Genomic DNA, 14,201 nt, shown 5'->3' on the forward strand with positions numbered 1-14,201 from the left:
TTGCTCTGCAAAAAAAACCCAAAACAAACAAACAAACAAAAAAGAAACAAATGGTAACCTTTTAGAGAGATGAAAATTTACATTTAGTTGTGGGGTTAGAATTCATATTGCAGGGTTTCCAAGAAGTCAGTAGGTAATGAGGGAGTAGAGATAGTTAAAATGGACTGTTCTTTTTAGAACAAAGGTAGTAAAAGTGGGTTATTCCTTCATGGGTAGTGAGTGAGTCTTTCAAGGGAAGGTTTTTTGTTCTTGTTATTTTTTTGTTTGTTTGTTTTTGCGGGGCAATGGGGATTAAGTGACTTGCCCAGGGTCACACAGCTAGTAAATGTCAAGTGTCTGAGGTCAGATTTGAACTCAAGTCCTCCTGAATCCAGGACCGGTGCTCTATCCACTACACCACCTAACTGCCCCATGTCCTTGATTTTAAAAAATAACAAGCAGGGGCAGCTAGGTGGCACAGTGGATAAAGCACTAGATAAAGAACCAGCCCTGGATTCAGGAGGACCTGAGTTCAAATCTGACCTCAGACACTTGACACTACTAGCTGTGTGACCCTAGGCAAGTCACTTAACCCTCATTGCCTTCCTCCCCCCCCAAATCCTTTAAAATCAAGGACATGAGGGGCAGCTAGGTGGCGCAGTGGATGGAGCACCAGCCCTGGAGTCAGGAGTACCTGAGTTTCAAATCCGGTCTCAGACACTTAACACTTACTAGCTGTGTGACCCTAGACAAGTCACTTAACCCCAATTGCCTCACTAAAAAAAAAAAAGAAAAGAAAAGTAAAATCAAGGACATGAGTTTGGTTGCAGGCAGCTGGGAAGGAACCAATAAAAAGGGAGAGATTGAAGATGAGAGATGGAGGATGGGGAGGTTATCAAAAGGACAAGCCTTCAGAGAAAGTGGAAAGGAATGGTATCAAGGACACAAATAGATAGGTTAGCTTTGGCAAGGAGAGGGATGGCCTCAGGGACTGGACCAATGAAGCAGAGAATGGTTGACGATGTAGAAGTGCTTCAAGGTATGGAGTAGGAGAAATGAAGGTGCTCATGATGAATGCTCTCAATTTTTCTCAGTAAAGTAGGAAGCAAGATAATCTAGGGACAAAAGTGCCATTGGAGGCTTAAAGAAAGAAATTTTGAACATTACTTTATGACAGAGATTCAGTCAGGGAAGTGTTAAAAAATGGCATACAGTAGTGATGGCTTAGTCAAGAACAAATGACATGAGTTTTTTATAATAGACCCACTCTTTATGCTTCATAGCATAATAGATCTAGAGTGGAAAGGAACCTCACATGCCATCTACACAAATTTTGCATCTTATATTTCAAGAAACTGAGGCCCAAAGAAGTTAAATGACTAACTTAATATCACACAGGGAATATGCAGCAGAGGCAAAATTTGAAACCAGGTCCTGTGACTCCAGGGGCAGTATGATTTCCTCCAACAATAATTAACAGCATTCTATTAGGAGCAGAGAAGGCAGATGATGGAACAAGGGAGTAAAGAATTCAAAGATGGAAGACAATGCTGCTTGGAACTGGTTATAGGGTTCTGGAGCCAGTGGAGGGGTGATGGACTGAAAAGAGAGAGATCAATAAAAGAACTAGAGTTCTCAGAGGGGATAAGAAAAATAGTCTTATAAGGGGTGAAGAAGAGGGAAAGATAGGAAATTATCACAAGAGATTAAGAGCTCAAGATCATGGGGCTGGTACCATTTTGGGTGACAGTGAGGTTATAGGGTGTAACCATTGCTGTGGCTTGCTAAAGTAGAGCGGAAATGTAGGTCATGGGAGTTGAGGTAGTTAATGATTTTTAGTTTTATAACTACACTCCAAAATAATGATAGCTTACATTTATATAGTATTTCCCAGTTTATAGTGTGCTTTCTTCATTACAACCTTGTGAGGTAGTGCAAGTGTTATTATCTCCATTTTACAAGTGAGGAAACTGAGCTCAGTGAGACTAAGTGACTTGGCAAAGATTACATAGTTGGGACATGAAGTAAGGTCTCATAGAATCATAGATTTAGAGATAGAAGAGACCTCCAACTCTTTCATATTAAATGAGGAAACTGGGGCTCAGAGAGTTTAAGTGACTTGCTCAATCATTTAACAAACATTTATTAAGTGCATACCACATACCACATACTATGCTATGGGATGGGGATACAAAATGTAGTCATGCCCACCCCAGCATCTCAGTTATTCCACTGACCACATGGAAGCTGTGGGGGGGCCTGCTTCTCACTATATGTGACTCATTGCTGAGAAGCTCCTTGGAAGAGCCAAGATGGAAGATTAGAACCAGCCACCTAGCTGAATTCTCCCAACATTCTCCTCCAAAGAACTTTAAAATAACACCTCAAATCAAATTTTGGAGGATCAGAGCCAACAAAAAGTCAGGGTGAAACATTTTTCTGGCCTAAGAAAACTTAAGAGGTTTGCAGAAGTCTGTGATCCAGGGTTGGAAACCTGTATGAAGCTCTCACACAGAGTAATATTTTCTGCAGCAACCTCAGCAGCTTTGGGAGCTCTCAGCCCAGAGATAGTAAGAGGGTTAGACAACTGGTCAGAAAGAGATTATTAGGAACTCTTTGCTGGCACTGGGTACAGCTGGTGCTGATTGCCAACTCTATTGATTATACTCAGTTCTGGGTTATAGTTCCACTAGGGGTAAGTCACAAGGGAGAAGGGGCCCTGGTTGAAGTCCCAAGGCAAAGAGAACTCTAGCACTTGTGGCTACAGGGAAGCAGGGACTCTTCCTGGCTAAAGACCAGAGTGCAGACCAGCAGTTACCATACTTCTCCCAGGATCACCTTAGAAGCCACCTTAGAAGCACCAAAAACTTGAAGACCCCCAGAACTAGCTCTGAAAAGAGTAGTATGCAAAAGCCTAAGGCTTGGGACAGTGCCTTCTCAGGTGAGCAGAACCCAACTTTAACATAAAATTCAAAGTCAAGAAATAGACTGAAAATGAGCAAACAACAAAAAAAGAAAAGAACCATAACAAGCTACTACAGACCAAGCTATAAACTCAGAAGACAATAATGTGAAAACAGCCACAAAAAAGCCTCAAAGAAAAATGTTAATTTGACCCAAGCCCAATAAATAAGAATTCCTGGAAGAGTTAAAGAGATAAGAATGGTAGATGAAAAATTGGTGAAAGAAATGAAAATGATGCAAGAAAATTATGAAAAAAGAATTAACAGCTTGGTAAAAAAAAAAAGCACCAAAAAGTGACGAAAATAATACCAAAAAAACTGAAATGGACTAATGCTAATAGTAGAGGTACAAAATCTCAATGAATAAAATAATTCCTTACAAATTAGAATTGGGTAACTGGAAAATAATGTCCCCATAAAACATCAAGAAACAATAAAACAAAATCAAGAGAATGAAAAAAATAGGAGAAAATGTGAAATGTCTCATAAGAAAAAACAACTGACCTGGAAAATAGAATTATTGGACTACCTGAAAGCATGAAACAGCCTAGACATCATATTAATATATATATATATATATATATATATATATATATATAAAGTAAAACTGCCCCAATATCTTAGATCCAGAGGGTAAAATAGAAATCGAAAGAATCCACCAATAACCTCTTGAAAAAAGACCCCAAAATGAAAACTCCCAAAAATATTACAGCCAAATTCCAGAGCTCCCAGGTCAAAGAGAAAATACTTCAAGCAGCTAGAAAGAAACAATTCAAATACTGTAGAGCCACAGCTAGGATCACAAAATATTTAGTGGCTCTCATGTTAAAGGATCAGAGGGCTTAAAATATGATATTCCAGAAAGCAAAGAAGCTAGGATTATAAGCAAGAATCACCTACCCAGCAAAACTGAGGATTATCCTTCAGGGGAAAATGGATATTTAATGAAATAGATATGTTTCAAGTATTCCTGATAAAAAGACCAGAGCTCAATAGAAAATCTGACATTCAAACACAAGACTCAAAAGAAGCAAGCATTAAATATGAAAGAGTAATCATAAGGGACTCAAGTTAAACTGTTTACATTCCTATATGGGAAGATGATACATGTAACTCCTAAGAGCTTTATCATGATTAGGACAATTAAAAGGAGTGTAAATAGACAGAGGGCAGGGTGTGAGTTGATTATGTTGGAATGACCTACAGAAAAAATAAAGGAATAAAAAAGAGGGAAACAGTGGGAGAAGGGGGAAAGGAGAGGTAGAATGGGGACAGTTTTCTCCCATAAAAGAGGTTTGCAAGGAAGAGCTTTTACAATGGAGGGGGAAATAGGGGAAGAGAAGAGGCAGGCAGTGCTTGAACCTCACTCTCATCAGAATTGGTTCAAAGAGGGAAGAATACATATATACATTCAGTTGTGTATAGAAATATAACTTGCCCAATAGGGAAGTAAAAGGGCAAGAGGGTGATAAAAGGGAGGGCAAGGGGGCAGATAGGTGGTACAGTGGATAAAGCACTGGCCCTGGATTCAGGAGGATCTGAGTTCAAATCCAGCCTCAGACACTTGCCACTTAACCCTGGGCAAGTCACTTAACCCTCATTGCCCCGCAAAATAAATAAATAAATACATAATCTGAGGGACAGCTGAGGACCTAAAAGGGAGGGCAGATTAAGGAAGACAGGGGTTAGAATCAAAATAAGACAGGTTAAAATGAGAGAGCAGAAGAAAAAAGAAGATAATGGGATGGAGGGAAATACATACAGTTAGTAATCATAACTGTGAATGGGAATGGGATGAGTTTACCCATAAAAGGGAAGCAGATAATAGAATGGATTAGAAACCACAATACAACAATATGTTGTTAAAACAAAAAGACACAGAGTTAAAATAAAGGGCTAGCGCAGAATCTAATGTTTCAGCTGAAGTAAAAAAAAAGCAGGGTTAGCAATCATGATCTCAGACAAAGCAAAAGCAAAAATAGAACTAGTTAGAAAAGATAATCAGGGAAACTATATTTTGCTTAAAAGTACCATAGACAATGAAGTAATATTTTAAAAATTACATCAAGTTTCTCTGATAAAGGCCTCATTTTTCAAGTGTATACTGAGTAGAGAACTGAGTCAAATTTATAAAAATTAACCATTCCCTGAACAAGCTGTGGTATATGAATGTGATGAAATTCTATTGTGCTATAAGAAAAGATGAGCAAGCAGATTTCAGAGAAACCTGGAAGAACTTACATGAACTGATAATGAGTGAGATGAGCAGAACCAGGAGAACATTGTACACAGTATCATCAACATTGTGTGTTGATCAACTGTGAGAGCCTTGATTCTTCTCAGCAATACAATGGTCCAAGACAGTTCCAAAGGACTCATGATGGAAAATGCTCTCCAAATCCAGAAAGAAAGAAAAAAAAAAGAACTGTGGAATATGGATACAGATTGAGCCATACTATTTCTCTTGGTTTTGGTGCTGTTATTTTTCTTTTTTGAGGTTTTTCCTTTTTGCTCTGATTCTTCTCTTATAACATGACTAATGCAGAAATATGTTTAATGTGATTGTACATATATAACCTATATCAGATTGTTTGCTGTCTTGGGGAGGGAGGGAGAAAAATTTGAAACTAGAAATCTCATAAAAACAAATGTTGAAAACTATCTCTACATGTAACTGGAAAATAATAAAATACTTTAAATTTTTATTTTATTTTATTTTATTTTTTGGTGAGGCAATTGGGGTTAAGTGACTTGCCCAGGGTCACACAGCTAGTAAGTGTTAAGTGTCTGAGGCCGGATTTGAACTCAGGTCCTCCTTAATCCAGGGCCAGTGCTCTATCCACTGCGCCACCTAGCTGCCCCTAATAAAATACTTTTATAATTTTAAAATGAGCCATTCTTCAACTGATCAAAGGACATAAAGAGGGGGCAGCTAGGTGGTGCAGTGGACAGAGCACTGGTCCTAGAGTCAGAAGTACCTGTGTTCAAATCCGGCCTCAGATGATTGACACTTACTAGCTGTGTGACCCTGGGCAAGTCACTTAACCCCAATTGCCTCACCAAAAAAAAAATAATAATAAATTTCAAAATATATAAAGAGGCAGTTTACAGAAGAAGAAATCAAAGGTATCTATAGTCATATGAACAAAATACACTAAACCACTACTTATTAGAGGAATGCAAATTAAAACAACTTTATGATACTACCTCATGCTTATCTGAAATGACAAATGCTGGAGGGGATGAGGGAAAAATAGGTACACTAATGAATTGCTGGTGGAGTAATGAATGTGTCCAACCATTCTGGAGAACAATTTAGAACTATGCCTGAAGAACTACAAAACTGTACATACTCCTTGACCTAGCAATACCACTACTGGATTAGTACCTCAATGAAATCAAAAGAAAAGAAAAAGTGGGGCAGCTAGGTGGTTCAGTGTATAAAGCAGTGGCCTTGGATTCAGGAGGACCTGAATTCAAATGTAGCCTCAGGCACTTGACACTAGCTGTGTGACCCTGGGCAAGTCACTCATTGTCCTGCAAAAAAAAAAAAGATAATCAAAGGAAAAGAAAAAGAACCTATGTACAAAAATATTTATAGTAGCTCTTTTTGCAGTGGCAAAGAATTGGAAATTGAGGGAATGATCATCAATTGTGGAATGGCTTAACAAGTTGTGGCATATGATTATGATAGAATACTCTTGTGCTATGAGAAATGAGGGGGATGTTTTTAAAAAAACACCTGTATGAACTGATACAAAGTGAAGGGAGAACATCCAGGAGATCATTGTGCACAGCAACAGCAATGTTGCAATGATGATCAACTGTGAAAGACTTGGCTACTCTGATCAATATAATGATCCAACACAATTCCAAAGGATTCATAATGAAAAAATTCTATCTATCTCCAGAGAGAGAACTGGTGAACTTTGAGTATAAATTGAAGTATCATTTTTTTCAACTTCTTTATTTTTCTTGCTTGTTAATATGGAAATTTGTTTTTGCATGATTCCACATATATAATTATTTTTGGTTTTTTATCATAAAAGTATTTTAATATTTTCCAGTTACATGTAAAAATAATTTTCAACATTTGTTTTCATAAGATTTTTATTTCCAAATTTTTCTCCTTCCCTCCCTACTCTCCCCCTTCCCCAAGACAGAAAGCAATCTGATATAGGTTATATTCCACATATATAATATCATATTACTTGCCTTCTCAGTAGGTAAGGGAGGGATGGGATGTAAGGAGAGAATTTGGAACTAAAAGTTTTAAAAGTACCTTAAAAAGAAAGAAAAAAAAGGAGAGATGGATAAAGAAAGAAAGGGAAGGAAGGAACAGAGGGAGGGAGGGAGGAGGAAGGAAGGAAGGAAGGAAGGAAGGAAGGAAAGAAAGAAAGAAAGAAAGAAAGAAAGAAAGAAAGAAAGAAAAGAAAGAAAGAAGAAAGAAAGAAAGAAAGAAAGAAAGAAAGAAAGAAAGAAAGAAAGAAAGAAAGAAAGGAAGAAAGGAAGGAAGGAAAGAAAGGAATAGGTTCCCCCAGGACTGAAGACAGTCCAAACTACATGTCTGGGTACAGAATAGGGAGTAGTGCAGTCTCCCAGCCTCTATAGGCCCAGGAGCAGTTCTTCATAGTTAGAAAAGATAACAATGAAACAAACAGTCCCTGCACTCACAGAGATTATATTCAATTGAGGGAAACAAATTATATATATAATAGATACAAAATTTATATAAGAGAAATACAAAGTAATTTTTTGAGTTTGGGGGAGGTGAGGTATCAGAAAAGGCCTTATATAGCAGGTGGCCCTCAAGCTGAGCTTTGAAGGACATTAGGAACTCTAAGAGGTGGAGGTGAAAATAAAGAATATTCCCGGCCAGGTTGGGGGGTGGGAAGGGGACAGTCAATGCAAAGGGAGTATCATGGTCAGATATGTTCTTTTGGAATTTCAGTTTAGTATAGGAGAGAAGAAAGACTTGGGGAAATGAGACCAATTAGATTATTGCATAACTCCAGGAAAGACATGAGGAGAGTCTGAACTAGGGTGGCGGCCTTTTGAGTAAAAGAAAGGAGATGGGTGTGAGAGATATGTCATGTAGGTAGAATTGCCAAGACTTGGCAGTTGACTGGCTGTGTGTAGTGAACCAGGGAGCTGAGTAATTGAGGTAGATGCCAAGGTTGCTAATGTGGGTAACTGAGAACAAAGTCACACATGTAGTAAAGATGATGGTGACCTTTTCAGAACCAAGAAGAATTAGAAGAAGGAGCAAATTTAGGGAGAAAGAGACTAAGTTCTGCTTTGGACATGTTGAGTTTGAGATGTTTATGGGATATCCCGTTTGAAATATCAAATAGGTAGTGATGTTGATATGAGGATTCATTGGTACTGTCCTAAAATTTAGAACTAAATTTAGTTTCCAACATTATATAGTGACATTTTGGAATCAAAACCCTTTCTGATCTGTAATAAGCATTACATGCAAGGCATTGCGCTAAGGAATAGGGATACAAAGATAAAGCCCCCCAAAAGAGTCTTTGCCCTCAAGGAGATCACATTCTAATAGAAATATTAAATATTTACATGGCTTGCTTTATAGAATTTTGTGAAGACCAACTACAAAAATGCTCAGTAAACCACAGAAGCAATAAGGTCCTCCCCCAAAGAGGGTCAGTTTTAACACTTAGTTATTCTATTGATGATGATATTAGAGCACCCAAATGGCATGAGATTGACCAACAGGGTAGACAGGATTCTATTACCCTGAGCCTTGGCACAGTTCTTTCATCCTAGAAGATCTTGAGCTATTGTAATTAATGTCTTCTATCTTGCTTGACAGTGAAACCTAATTCTTTTATACTTCCTGTATTCCTCAAGTTGGATCCTATAGTCTCTCTCCTTTCAGTCAAGGAGTGAATTCAGTTTTTATCAGCAAGCAGCCCTGCTTCTGGCCCTTTATCCTTTGCTCCTCTATGCCATTCCCCTCCCCTAGGACCGTTCTCTTTGTCCTTGGCCTATCCCCTTCTGAAGCCAGGAGCCAATTGGGCACATCTTTGCCTGAGTTATTCAGAAAGGCTTTGCTGTTCAGTCATTTTTCAGTTGTGTCTGATTGTTTGTGACCCGATTTGGGGTTTTCTTGGCAAAGATATTGCAGTGGTTTGCCATTTCCTTCTCCAGCTCATTTTACAATGGGGAACTGAGGCAAACAGAGTGACTTGCCCATGGTTACATAGCTAGTAAGTGTCTGAGGCCAGATTTGAACTCAGGAAGATGAGTCTTTCTGACTTCAAGCCCAGAACTCTATTCACTGTGTCACCCAGTTTCCCTTTGGGAAGGCCACAGCCAGCCAATAACAACAAAATGATTCACAGTTATATAATGTTTCAAATTTACAAAAGTGCTTTCTTTGTAACAACTTTGTGAGGTAAGTTAGTATACATTTTATTAGCTCCATATTATAGAAAGTGGAGGCCTAATAGTCACACAGTAATTATCGAATGTGTTTGATTTGAGATGATGTGACATCCAGTTTGAAATATTGAATAAGCAGGTGATGGTGTTGATATGAAGATTTATTTGTGCTGCCCTGATATTGAGAACTAAATTGTTTCCATCACTATCATTATTTGGAGTGCTGGGCCTGGAGTCAGGAAGACTCATTTTCCTGAATTCAAATCTGGACTATGTTTGCCTCAGTTCTTCCTCTGTAAAATGAGCTGGAGAGGGGGGCAGCTAGGTGGTGCAGTGGATCGAGCACCGGCCCTGGATTCAGAAGGACCTAAGTTCAAATCCGGACTCAGACACTTAACAGTCACTAGCTGTGTGACCTGGGGCAAGTCACTTAACCCCAATTGCCCCGCCCCCCCCAACCCAAATGAGGTCAGGGAGAGTTGAACATAACTGAAAAATGACTGGACAACAATTTTCTTTCCATTGTGCAATGCTAAATATAAACCAGGGCTCAGAAAATTGGAGCAGCAGGGCAGCTAGGTGGCGCAGTGGATAAACACTGGCCTTGGATTCAGGAGGACCTGAGTTCAAATCCACCCCCAGACACTTGACAACTAGTTGTGTGACCCTGGGCAAGTCACCTAACCCTCATTGCCCTACAAAAAAAAGGAAAAAAAATTGGAGCAGCATGGTAGATTGGAAAGGGCACTAGATTTGGAGCCAGCAGACTTGAATTTGAATCCTGACTCTGTCATTTACTAATTTTGTGTGACTTTGGGCAAATCACTTAATTTTTCCTGGTCTCATATTCCTAATCTGTAAAATGAATGGACTGGCCTATGTGTTCTCAAGGGTTCCTTCCAGCTCTTAAATCTATGCTTCAATGAATCCTAGATTACCATGATGCTTAGCAATTTTATTTAGAAATATAGTGTTTTTTGGTGTTGTTTTAACTGAAATTTCAAAAGTACACTCTATGTTTCCTCTACATATGAGAGGCAGCATGGCGTAGTGTTAAGAACCCTGAATTTGGTGTCAGAGAATCTGGATTTGAATTCTGACTCTGGTACTTAACCACTCATATGACTTTGAAGAACTTATTCTACTTCTTTGGGTCTGGGTTTCCTCACCTGTAAAACAAAGGGCAGCTTTCCCTTTTTTGTGTGTGTCACGGACCCTTTTGACAATCTGATGTCCTCAGAATGTGGTTTGTTTTTTTTTTTTTTTAGTGAGACAATGAAGGTTAAGTGACTTGCCCAGGGTCACACAGCTAGTAAGTGTTAAGTGTCTGAGGTCGGATTTGAACTCAGGTACTCCTGACTCCAGGGCCAGTGCTCTATCCACTGCGCCACCTAGCTGCCCCTCAGAATGTTTTAATAAATGAAAGAAATTCTCAATTTCAGTTACAGGGTGAAAATAAAAATGTCATTTTTCCATCCAAGTTTAGAGATCCTCTGAAATCCATATATGGACCTGATCGAGCCCAGGTGTCTAAGAATCCCTTTTCTAGCTATCGGTTGTTGCTGTTGTTCATTGTTTCTCAGTCATGGCCAACTCTTCATGACCCCATTTGGGATTTTCTTGGCAGAGATACTAGAGTGCTTTGGTCCTTTCCTTCTCCAGCTCATTTTACAGATGAGTAACTGAGGCAAATAGGATTAAGTGACTTGCCAAGCTATTAAGTGTCTGAGGCTGGATTTGAACTCAGGAAGATGAGTCTTCTTGACTCCCCACCAGGGAAATCTATTCATTGCACCACCTAGCTCTAGCTACTTCCTCCTCTGAAACCTATGTTCCAATATGCATTTTTTACAATAGGTTTGCATTTTTGCTATTGTAACTTATTTCCTGTTTGAATTCTTTTCTCTGAGCTCCCAGAGGTAATTCACAGAACTAGAGGTTTGCAGAATGGTTTCTGATGATCCTGACATAGAAGGGTGTTTACCCCCTTCTTTCTCTACAATGTGCACCGCCCCCCAACCGCCCTGCCCCCAGTCTGAGTCCTTGAGTTCTCAGTGAACATTTTTCTGCATTAGGGCATGTCATTTAATAAGTTATATATGTTGGGGGGAGGGAGAATCCTCTTTTCCCTGCCTTTTTTCTTTTGATTTTGCCACTTGAACCTCCAGAAACTGATATGAATACCTGCCAATAATGGTTGTTGTCCTTCATTCTCGAAGAGGATCAAAATGACACCACTACGTTAGAGTCAAGTTTATACTATGTCTGACTGTGGCTGACCAAACCAATATGAGCTTGGAATGCTCTACCACAGGTTGGGCACAAATAATCCATATGAACATTTAGGTTGGATTCTTTAAATTTGTGCATCTCACGTTTCTTTTGAGCTGCTTCAATTCTACTTTGCTCATAGAGCACCTTCTCTGATGAGGGCACACCATGCTGGGCAGTCCTGTGCCAGCGTCTCCCATGTCATGCAATCAATTCCAAAGTTCTTAAGAGAGACCTTGAGAGTGTCCTTATATGGCTTTTTTCTTTTTCTTTTTTCTTTTTTGCAGGGCAGTGGTGGTTAAGTGACTTGCCCAGGGTCACACAGCTAGTAAGTGTTAAGTGTCAGAGGCAGGATTTGAACTCAGGTCCTCCTGAATCCAGGGCCGGTGCTTTATCTACTGCGCCACCGAGCTGCCCCCTATATGGCTTTTTTCTGACTGCCATGTGAGTGCTTGCTTTATGTGAGTTCTCCATAAAATAGTATTTTAGGCAAGCATGTATTTGGCATTTGAACAATGTGGCCAGCCCATCAGAGTTGCACTCTCTGCCCTAGAGTTTGAATGCTTGGCAGTTAGCTCAAGAGAAGACTTCACTGTCTAGTGTCGTGTGCTGCCAGTTGATCTTCAGAATCTTCCTAAGGCAATTCAAATAGAAGCTATTTAGTTTCCTGGCATGGCACTGGTATACTGTCCAGGTTTCACAGGCATACAATGAGGCCAGAACAATGGCTCTGTAGACCTTCAGTTTGGTAGTTAGTCTAATACTTCTCTCCCATATTTTTCTTCGGCACCTCCCAAATGCTGAGCTAGCTCTGGCAATGTGTGTGTCAACCTCATTATCACTTCATACATCCCTGGAAAATATACTGCTAAGGTAAGTGAACTTATCCACAGTATTCAAAACTTCTCTATTTGCTGTTACTGATGTTCCATGTATGGATGGTGTGGTGCTGGCTGATGGAACACCTGTGTTTTCTTGGTATTAACTGTTAGGCCAAAATTATCACAAGCAGCAGAGAATTGGTCTATACTTTGCTGCATCTCAGCTTCAGAGGCTGCATTGAGTACACAATCATCTGCAAACAGAAAATCATGCACAAACACTCCCTCTGTTTTAGTCTTGGCTTGTAGCCTTTTCAAGTTGAGGAATTTAACATCAGTTCGGTAGCTGACCTTGATGCTGTGTTCGTCCTCATTGAAAGTATTTGACAACATGGCTGAAAACATCATGCTAAAAAACATGGGGGCAAGACCACAACCTTGTGTCACTCTATTGGTGACCGGGAAAGTGCAAGAATATTGTTTATCATCCAGAACCCAAGCAAGCATGCCATCATGAAGCTGATGTACAATACTGATGAACTTCCCCAGACAACCAAATTTTGACATAATTTTCCATAAGCCTTCCTGACTGACCATATCAAAGGCCTTGCTCAGGTCTACCAATGTTGTATAAAGGCCTCTATTCTGCTCCTGGCATTTCTCTTTGAGTAGTTAGGAGCAAACATCATATCAACCATTCTTCAATCCTTTCTGAAGCTACACTGACTCTCAGGTAGATGACCATCTTCTAGGTGAAGGATCAGCCTATTAAGGAGGAGGTTGGCAAGAATCTTGCCAACAATGACTAAGAGGAAGACACCCCTGTGATTGTCACAGAACAATCTATTTCATTTGCCTTTATTAGAGATGGACAATAGAGATGTCAAACTCCTGAGGGATTATCTCCTCTTGCCATATAACCTGAAAGATTTCAGTCAACTTTTGTATGAACAATGGATCCCCAACCTTGTAAATCTCAGCTGGAATAGGATCAGCACCAGGTGCTTTGTCACAGAGGAGCCCGATGGCATTCAAAACCTCTTCTTCAGTTGGAAATTTGTCTAGACAGAGGTTGACTTCAACCTGCAGTAAATGGTCAATGGCTTCAGCATTGATTGATGATAGTCTATTGAGAACACTATGGAAGTGTTCAGCTCATCTCTCCAGGATCATATCCTTGTCACTATCAATATGGCTCCATCAGCACTGAGAAGTTGAGATGCACCGTATGTTTTTGGTCCATAAATACTCTTCAGGGCATCATAAAAGCACTTTGGATTGTTACTATCAGCAAAAACCTGAATTTTATCTGCCTTCTGAGTCAAGAATTCCGCATTTCTCCAAGCTTTTTTTGTACTTTACTTTTTTTTTGGCGGGGCAATAAGGGTTAAGTGACTTGCCCAGGGTCACACAGCTAGTAAGCGTCAAGTGTCTAAGGCCAAATTTGAACTCATGTCCTCCTGAATCCAGGGCCAGTGCTTTATCCATTGCGCCACCTAGCTGCCCCTTTGTACTTTACTTTTGATGGAGTTAAATGCTGCCTTCATAGGCACAGATGAACTATCCTGCTGGTAAATCCTATGGAGGTCTTGTTTTTCATTTAGCAGCTTCTGAATTTGCCCATCATTTTCATCAAACCCGTTTTGATGTTTGTGAATGTTCTGATCCAGATAAGCAAATGCAGTGCTGTACACCAAATCTCTGAAAGCTGCCCACTCCCTTTCTGATCCACTGTTGCCAACCTAGTGTTGGCTCAACT

The sequence above is a fragment of the Dromiciops gliroides genome, chromosome 2, assembly GCF_019393635.1.
Source record: "Dromiciops gliroides isolate mDroGli1 chromosome 2, mDroGli1.pri, whole genome shotgun sequence".
Lineage (NCBI taxonomy): Eukaryota > Metazoa > Chordata > Mammalia > Microbiotheria > Microbiotheriidae > Dromiciops > Dromiciops gliroides.